An 8304-nucleotide genomic window follows, 5' to 3' on the forward strand; every position below is an offset into this window, starting at 1 on the left:
CCTAACCCCCCTACAAGTGCCTACCCCTAACCCCCTCTATAAGTGTCTACCCCAAACCCCCCCTATAAGTGTTTACCCCTAACCCCCTCTATAAGTGTCTACCCCTAACTCCCCCTATAAGTGTCTACCCCTAACCCCCTCTATAAGTGTCTACCCCTAACCCCCCTTATAAGTACCTACCCCTAACCACCCCTATAAGTGACTACCCCTAACCCCCTCTATGTGTCTACCCCAAACCCCCCTATAAGTGTTTACCCCTAACCCCCTCTATAAGTGTCTACCCCTAATACCCCTTATAAGTGCCTACCCCTAACCACCCCTATAAGTGCCTGCCCCTAACCCCTCCTATAAGTGCCAACCCCTAACCACCCCTATAGGTGTTTACCCCTAACCCCCTCTATAAGTGTCTACCCCTAAACACCCCTAAAAGTGCCTAACCCTAACCTCCTCTATAAGTGTCTACCCCTAACCCCTCCTATAAGTGCCTTCCCCTAACCACCCCTATAAGTTCCTACCCCTATACTCCTCTATAATTGCCTACCCCTAACCTCCCCTATAAGTGTCTACCCTAACCACCCCTATAAGTGCCTACCCCTAACCACCCCTATTAGTGCCTAACCTCCACTATTAGTGCCAACCCCTAACCACCCTTATAAGTGCCTACCCCTAAACCCCCTCTATAAGTGTGTACCCCTAACCACCACTATAAGTGCCTACCCCTAACCACCCCTATATGTGCCTAACCCCAATCTCCCCTATAAGTGTCTACTCCTAACCACCCCTATAAGTGCCTACCCCTAACCACCCCTATAAGTGTCTACCCCTAACCACCCCTATAAGTGCCTACCCCTAACCATCCCTATAAGTGCCTACCCCTAACCCCCTTTTTAAGTGTCTACCCCTAACCCCCTCTATAAGTGTCTACCCCTAATCCCCCCTATAAGTGTCTACCCTAATCCCCTCTATAAGTGTCTACCCCTAACCCCCTCTAATAGTGCCTAACCCTAAACTCCACTATAAGTGCCTACCCCTAACCCCCCCTATAAGTGTCTACCCCTAACCCGCCCTGTAAGTGTCTACCCCTAATACCCCTTATAAGTGCCTACCCCTAACCACCCCTATAAGTGCCTAACCCTAACCCCCTCAATAAGTGTCTACCCCTAAACACCCCTAAAAGTGCCTAACCCTAACCTCCCCTATAAGTGCCTACCCCTAACCACCCCTATAAGTGCCTACCCCTAACCCCTCCTATAAGTGCCTACCCCTAACCACCCCTATGAGTTCCTACCCCTAACCTCCTCTATAATTGCCTACCCCTAACCCCCTTATAAGTGCCTATCCCTAACCACCCCTATTAGTGCCTACCCCTAACCACCCCTATTAGTGCGTTACCTCCCCTATTAGTGCCTACTCCTAACCACCCTTATAAGTGCCTACCCCTAACCCCCTCTATAAGTGTCTACCCCTAACCACCACTATAAGTGCCTACCCCTAAACACCCCTATAAGTGCCTAACCCTAACCACCCCTATAAGTGCCTACCCCTAACCACCCCTATAAGTGTCTACCCCTAACCACCCCTATAAGTGTCTACCCCTAACCACCCCTATAAGTGCCTACCCCTAACCACCCCTATAAGTGCCTACCCCTAACACCCCTATAAGTGTCTACCCCTAACCACCCCTATAAGTGCCTACCCCTAACCACCCCTATAAGTGCCTACCCCTAACCACACCTATAAGTGCCTACCCCTAACACCCCTATAAGTGTCTACCCCTAACCACCCCTATAAGTTCCTACCCCTAACCACCTCTACAAGTGCCTAACCCTAACCTCCCCTATAAGTGCCTACCCCTAACCACCCCTATAAGTGCCTACCCCTAACCCCCTCTATAAGTGTCTACCCCTAACCACCCCTTTAAGTGGCTAACCCTAACCTCCCCTATAAGTGCCTACCCCTAACCACCCCTATAAGTGCCTACCCCTAACCTCCCCTATAAGTGCATACCCCTAACCACCCCTACAAGTGCCTACCCCTAACCCCCCCTATAAGTGTCTACCCCTAACCACCCCTATAAGTGCCTAACCCTAACCTCCCCTATAAGTGTCTACCCCTAACCACCCTTATAAGTGCCTACCCCTAACCACCCCTATAAGTGTCTACCCCTAACCACCCCTTTAAGTGTCTACCCCTAACCACCCCTATAAGTGCCTACCCCTAACCACCCCTATAAGTGCCTACCCCTAACACCCCTATAAGTGTCAACCCTTAACCCCCCCTATAAGGGCCTACCCCTAACCCCCCCTATAAGTGCCTACCCCTAAACCCCCCTATAAGTGCCTACCCCTAACCACCCCTATAAGTACCTACCCCTAACCCCCCCTATAAGTGCCTACCCCTAACCCCCCCTATAAGTGCCTACCCCTAACCACCCCTATTAGCCCCTAACCTCCACTATAAGTGCCTACCCCTAACCCCCTCTATAAGTGTCTACCCCTAACCACCCCTATAAGTGCCTACCCCTATCCCCCCCTATAAGTGCCTAACCCTAACCTCCCCTATAAGTGCCTACCCCTAATCACCCCTATAAGTGCCTACCCCTAACCACCCCTATTAGTGCCTTACCACCTCTATAAGTGCCTAACCCTAACCTCCCCTATAAATGCCTACCCCTAACCACCCCTATAAGTGCCTACCCCTTACCTCCACTATAAATGCCTACCCCTAACAACCCCTATAAGTGCCTACCCCTAACCCCCTCTATAAGTGTCTACCCCTAACCAACCCTATAAGTGGCTACCCTTAACCACCCCTACAAGTGCCTACCCCTAACCCCCCCTATAAGTGTCTACCCCTAACCACCCCTATAAGTGCCTAACCCTAACCTCCCCAATAAGTGCCTAACCCTAACCTCCCCGATAAGTGCCTTCCCCTAATCCCCCCTATAAGTGCCTACCCCTAACCTCCCCTATAAGTTCCTACCCCTAATCACCCCTATAAGTGCCTACCCCTAACCACCCTTATAAGTTCCTACCGCTAACCATCCCTATAAGTGCCTAAACCCTAATCACCCCTATAAGTGTCTACCCCTAACCACTCTATAAGTGCCTACCCCTAATCACCCCTATAAGTGCCTACCCCTAACCACCCCTATTAGTGCCTTACCACCTCTATAAGTGCCTAACCCTAACCTCCCCTATAAATGCCTACCCCTAACCACCCCTATAAGTGCCTACCCTTAACCCCCTCTATAAGTGTCTACCCCTAACCACCCCTATAAGTGGCTACCCCTAACCACCCCTACAAGTGCCTACCCCTAACCCCCCCTATAAGTGTCTACCCCTACCACTCCTATAAGTGCCTACCCCTAACCACCCCTATTAGTGCCTAACCCTATCCACCCCTATAAGTGCCTACCCCTAACCCCCCCTATAAGTGCCTACCCCTAACCCCCCCTATAAGTGCCTACCCCTAACCACCCCTATTAGTCCCTAACCTCCCCTATAAGTGCCTACCCCTAACCAACCTTATAAGTGCCTAACCCTAACCCCCTCTATAAGTGTCTACCCCTAACCACCCCTATAAGTGCCTACCCCTAACCCCCCCTATAAGTGCCTAACCCTAACCACCCCTATAAGTGCCTTCCTCTAACCACCCCTATTAGTGCCTACCCCTTACCTCCCCTATAAATGCCTACCCCTAACCACCCCTATAAGTGCCTACCCCTAACCCCCTCTATAAGTGTCTACCCCTAACCACCCCTATAAGTGGCTACCCTTAACCACCCCTACAAGTGCCTACCCCTAACCCCCCCTATAAGTGTCTACCCCTAACCACCCCTATAAGTGCCTAACCCTAACCACTCCTATAAGTGACTTCCCCTAACCCCTCTGTAAGTGTCTACCCCTAACCTCCCCTATAAGTGCCTACCCCTAACCACCCCTATTAGTGCCTAACCCTAACCACCCTTATAAGTTCCTACCCCTAACCCCCTCTATAAGTGTCTACCCCTAACCACCCCTATAAGTGCCTACCCCTAACCTCCCCTATAAATGCCTACCCCTAACCACCCCTATAAGTGCCTACCCCTAACACCCCTATAAGTGTCTACCCCTAACCACCCCTAAAAGTGCCTACCCCTAACCACCCCTATAAGTGCCTACCCCTAACCACCCCTAAAAGTGACTACCCCTAACCCCCCTATAAGTGTCTACCCCTAACCTCCCCTATAAGTGCCTACCCCTAACCACCCCTATAAGTGCTTACCCCTAACCACCCCTATTAGTGCCTAACCTCCCATATAAGTGCCTACCCCTAACCCCCCCTATAAGTGCCTACCCCTAACCGCCCTATAAGTGCCTAACCCTAACCACCCCTATAAGTGCCTACCCGTAACCTCCCCTATAAGTGTCTACCCCTAACCACCCCTATAAGTGCCTACCCCTAACCCCCTCTATAAGTGTCTACACATAACCTCCCCTATAAGTGTCTACCCCTAACCCCCCCTATAAGTGTCTACCCCTAACCTCCCCTATAAGTGCCTAACCCTAACCACCCCTATAAGTGTCTACCCTAACCACCCCTATAATTGTCTACCCCTAACCACCCCTATAAGTGCCTACTCCTAACCTCCCCTATAAGTGCCTAACCCTAACCTCCCCGATAAGTGCCTACCCCTAATCCCCCCTATAAGTGCCTACCCCTAACCTCCCCTATAAGTGTCTACCCCTAACCAACCCTATAAGTTCCTACCCCTAATCACCCCTATAAGTGCCTACCCCTAACCACCCTTATAAGTTCCTACCCCTAACCACCCCTATTAGTGCCTAACCTCCCATATAAGTGCCTACCCCTAACCCCCCCTATAAGTGCCTACCCCTAACCGCCCTATAAGTGCCTACCCCTAACCACCCCTATAAGTGCCTACCCGTAACCTCCCCTATAAGTGTCTACCCCTAACCACCCCTATAAGTGCCTACCCCTAACCCCCTCTATAAGTGTCTACACCTAACCTCCCCTATAAGTGTCTACCCCTAACCCCCCCTATAAGTGTCTACCCCTAACCTCCCCTATAAGTGCCTAACCCTAACCACCCCTATAAGTGCCTTCCTCTAACCACCCCTATTAGTGCCTACCCCTTACCTCCCCTATAAATGCCTACCCCTAACCACCCCTATAAGTGCCTACCCCTAACCCCCTCTATAAGTGTCTACCCCTAACCACCCCTATAAGTGGCTACCCTTAACCACCCCTACAAGTGCCTACCCCTAACCCCCCCTATAAGTGTCTACCCCTAACCACCCCTATAAGTGCCTAACCCTAACCACTCCTATAAGTGACTTCCCCTAACCCCTCTATAAGTGTCTACCCCTAACCTCCCCTATAAGTGCCTACCCCTAACCACCCCTATTAGTGCCTAACCCTAACCACCCTTATAAGTTCCTACCCCTAACCCCCTCTATAAGTGTCTACCCCTAACCACCCCTATAAGTGCCTACCCCTAACCTCCCCTATAAATGCCTACCCCTAACCACCCCTATAAGTGCCTACCCCTAACACCCCTATAAGTGTCTACCCCTAACCACCCCTAAAAGTGCCTACCCCTAACCACCCCTATAAGTGCCTACCCCTAACCACCCCTAAAAGTGACTACCCCTAACCCCCCTATAAGTGTCTACCCCTAACCTCCCCTATAAGTGCCTACCCCTAACCACCCCTATAAGTGCTTACCCCTAACCACCCCTATTAGTGCCTAACCTCCCATATAAGTGCCTACCCCTAACCCCCCCTATAAGTGCCTACCCCTAACCGCCCTATAAGTGCCTACCCCTAACCACCCCTATAAGTGCCTACCCGTAACCTCCCCTATAAGTGTCTACCCCTAACCACCCCTATAAGTGCCTACCCCTAACCCCCTCTATAAGTGTCTACACATAACCTCCCCTATAAGTGTCTACCCCTAACCCCCCCTATAAGTGTCTACCCCTAACCTCCCCTATAAGTGCCTAACCCTAACCACCCCTATAAGTGTCTACCCTAACCACCCCTATAATTGTCTACCCCTAACCACCCCTATAAGTGCCTACTCCTAACCTCCCCTATAAGTGCCTAACCCTAACCTCCCCGATAAGTGCCTACCCCTAATCCCCCCTATAAGTGCCTACCCCTAACCTCCCCTATAAGTGTCTACCCCTAACCAACCCTATAAGTTCCTACCCCTAATCACCCCTATAAGTGCCTACCCCTAACCACCCTTATAAGTTCCTACCCCTAACCACCCCTATTAGTGCCTAACCTCCCATATAAGTGCCTACCCCTAACCCCCCCTATAAGTGCCTACCCCTAACCGCCCTATAAGTGCCTACCCCTAACCACCCCTATAAGTGCCTACCCGTAACCTCCCCTATAAGTGTCTACCCCTAACCACCCCTATAAGTGCCTACCCCTAACCCCCTCTATAAGTGTCTACACCTAACCTCCCCTATAAGTGTCTACCTCACCCCCCCCCTATAAGTGTCTACCCCTAACCTCCCCTATAAGTGCCTAACCCTAACCACCCCTATAAGTGTCTACCCTAACCACCCCTATAATTGTCTACCCCTAACCACCCCTATAAGTGCCTACCCCTAACCTCCCCTATAAGTGCCTAACCCTAACCTCCCCGATAAGTGCCTACCCCTAATCCCCCCTATAAGTGCCTACCCCTAACCTCCCCTATAAGTGTCTACCCCTAACCAACCCTATAAGTTCCTACCCCTAATCACCCCTATAAGTGCCTACCCCTAACCACCCTTATAAGTTCCTACCGCTAACCATCCCTATAAGTGCCTAAACCCTAATCACCCCTATAAGTGTCTACCCCTAACCACTCTATAAGTGCCTACCCCGAAGCACCCCTATAGGTGCTTACCCCTAACCTCCCGTATAAGTGTCTACCCCTAACCACCCCTATAAGTGCCTACCCCTAACCCCATATATAAGTGTCTACCCCTAAACACCCCTATAAGAGCCTAACCCTAACCTCCCCTATAAGTGCCTACCCCTAACCTCCCCTATAAGTGTCTAGCCATAACCCCCACTATAAGTGTCTACCCCTAAACTCCCCTATAAGTGCCTACCCCTAACCAGCCCTATAAGTGTCTACCCCTAACCACCCCTATAAGTGCCTACCCCTAACCCCCCTATAAGTGCCTAACCCTAACCTCCCCTATAAGTGCCTACTCCTAACCTCCCATATAAGTGCTTACCCCTAAACACCCCTATTAGTGCCTTACCACCCCTATAAGTGCCTAACCCTAACCCCCCCTATAAGTGCTTACCCCTAACCACCCCTATAAGTGCCTATCCCTAACCACCACTACAAGTGCCAACCCCTAAACCCCCCCTATAAGTGTCTACCCCTAACCTCCCCTATAAGTGCCTACCCCTAACCCCCCCTATAAGTGTCTACCCCTAACCTCCCCTATTAGTGCCTACCCCTAACCCCCCCAATAAGTGCCTATCCCTAACCACCCCTATAAGTGTCTACCCCTAACCACCCCTATAAGGGCCTAACCCTAACCACCCTTATAAGTGCCTACCCCTAACCCCCTCTATAATTGCCTACCCCTAACCTCCCCTATAACTGCCTACCCCTAACCCCCCCTATAATTGCCTACCCCTAACCTCCCCTATTAGTGCCTACCCCTAACCTCCCCTATAAGTGCCTACCCCTATCCTCCCCTATAAGTGTCTACCCTAACACCCCCTATAAGTGTCTACCCCTAACCTCCCCTATAAGTGTCTACTTCTAACCACCCCTATAAGTGCCTACCCCTAACCACCCTTATAAGTGCCTACCCCTAACCCCTCTATAATTGCCTACCCCTAACCTCTATAATTGCCTACCCCTAACCCCCCAATAAGTGCCTATCCCTAAACACCCCTATAAGTGCCTAACCCTAACCTCCCCTATAAGTGCCTACCCCTAACCACCCCTATAAGTGTCTACCCCTAACCCCCCCTATAAGTGTCTACCCCTAACCTCCACTATAAGTGCCTACCCCTAACCACCCCTATAAGTGTCTACCCTAACCACCCCTATAATTGTCTACCCCTAACCACCCCTATAAGTGTCTACCCCTAACCACCCCTATAAGTGCCTACCCCTAACCTCCCTTATAAGTGTCTACCCCTAACCAACCCTATAAGTTCCTACCCCTAACCACCACTATAAGTGCCTACCCCTAACCACCCTTATAAGTTCCTACCCCTAACCATCCCTTTAAGTGCCTAAACCCTAATCACCCCTATAAGTGCCTACCC

The sequence above is a fragment of the Taudactylus pleione genome, unplaced genomic scaffold, assembly GCF_031769625.1.
Source record: "Taudactylus pleione unplaced genomic scaffold, aTauple2 ptg000285l, whole genome shotgun sequence".
In the NCBI taxonomy this organism is placed as follows: Eukaryota; Metazoa; Chordata; class Amphibia; order Anura; family Myobatrachidae; genus Taudactylus; species Taudactylus pleione.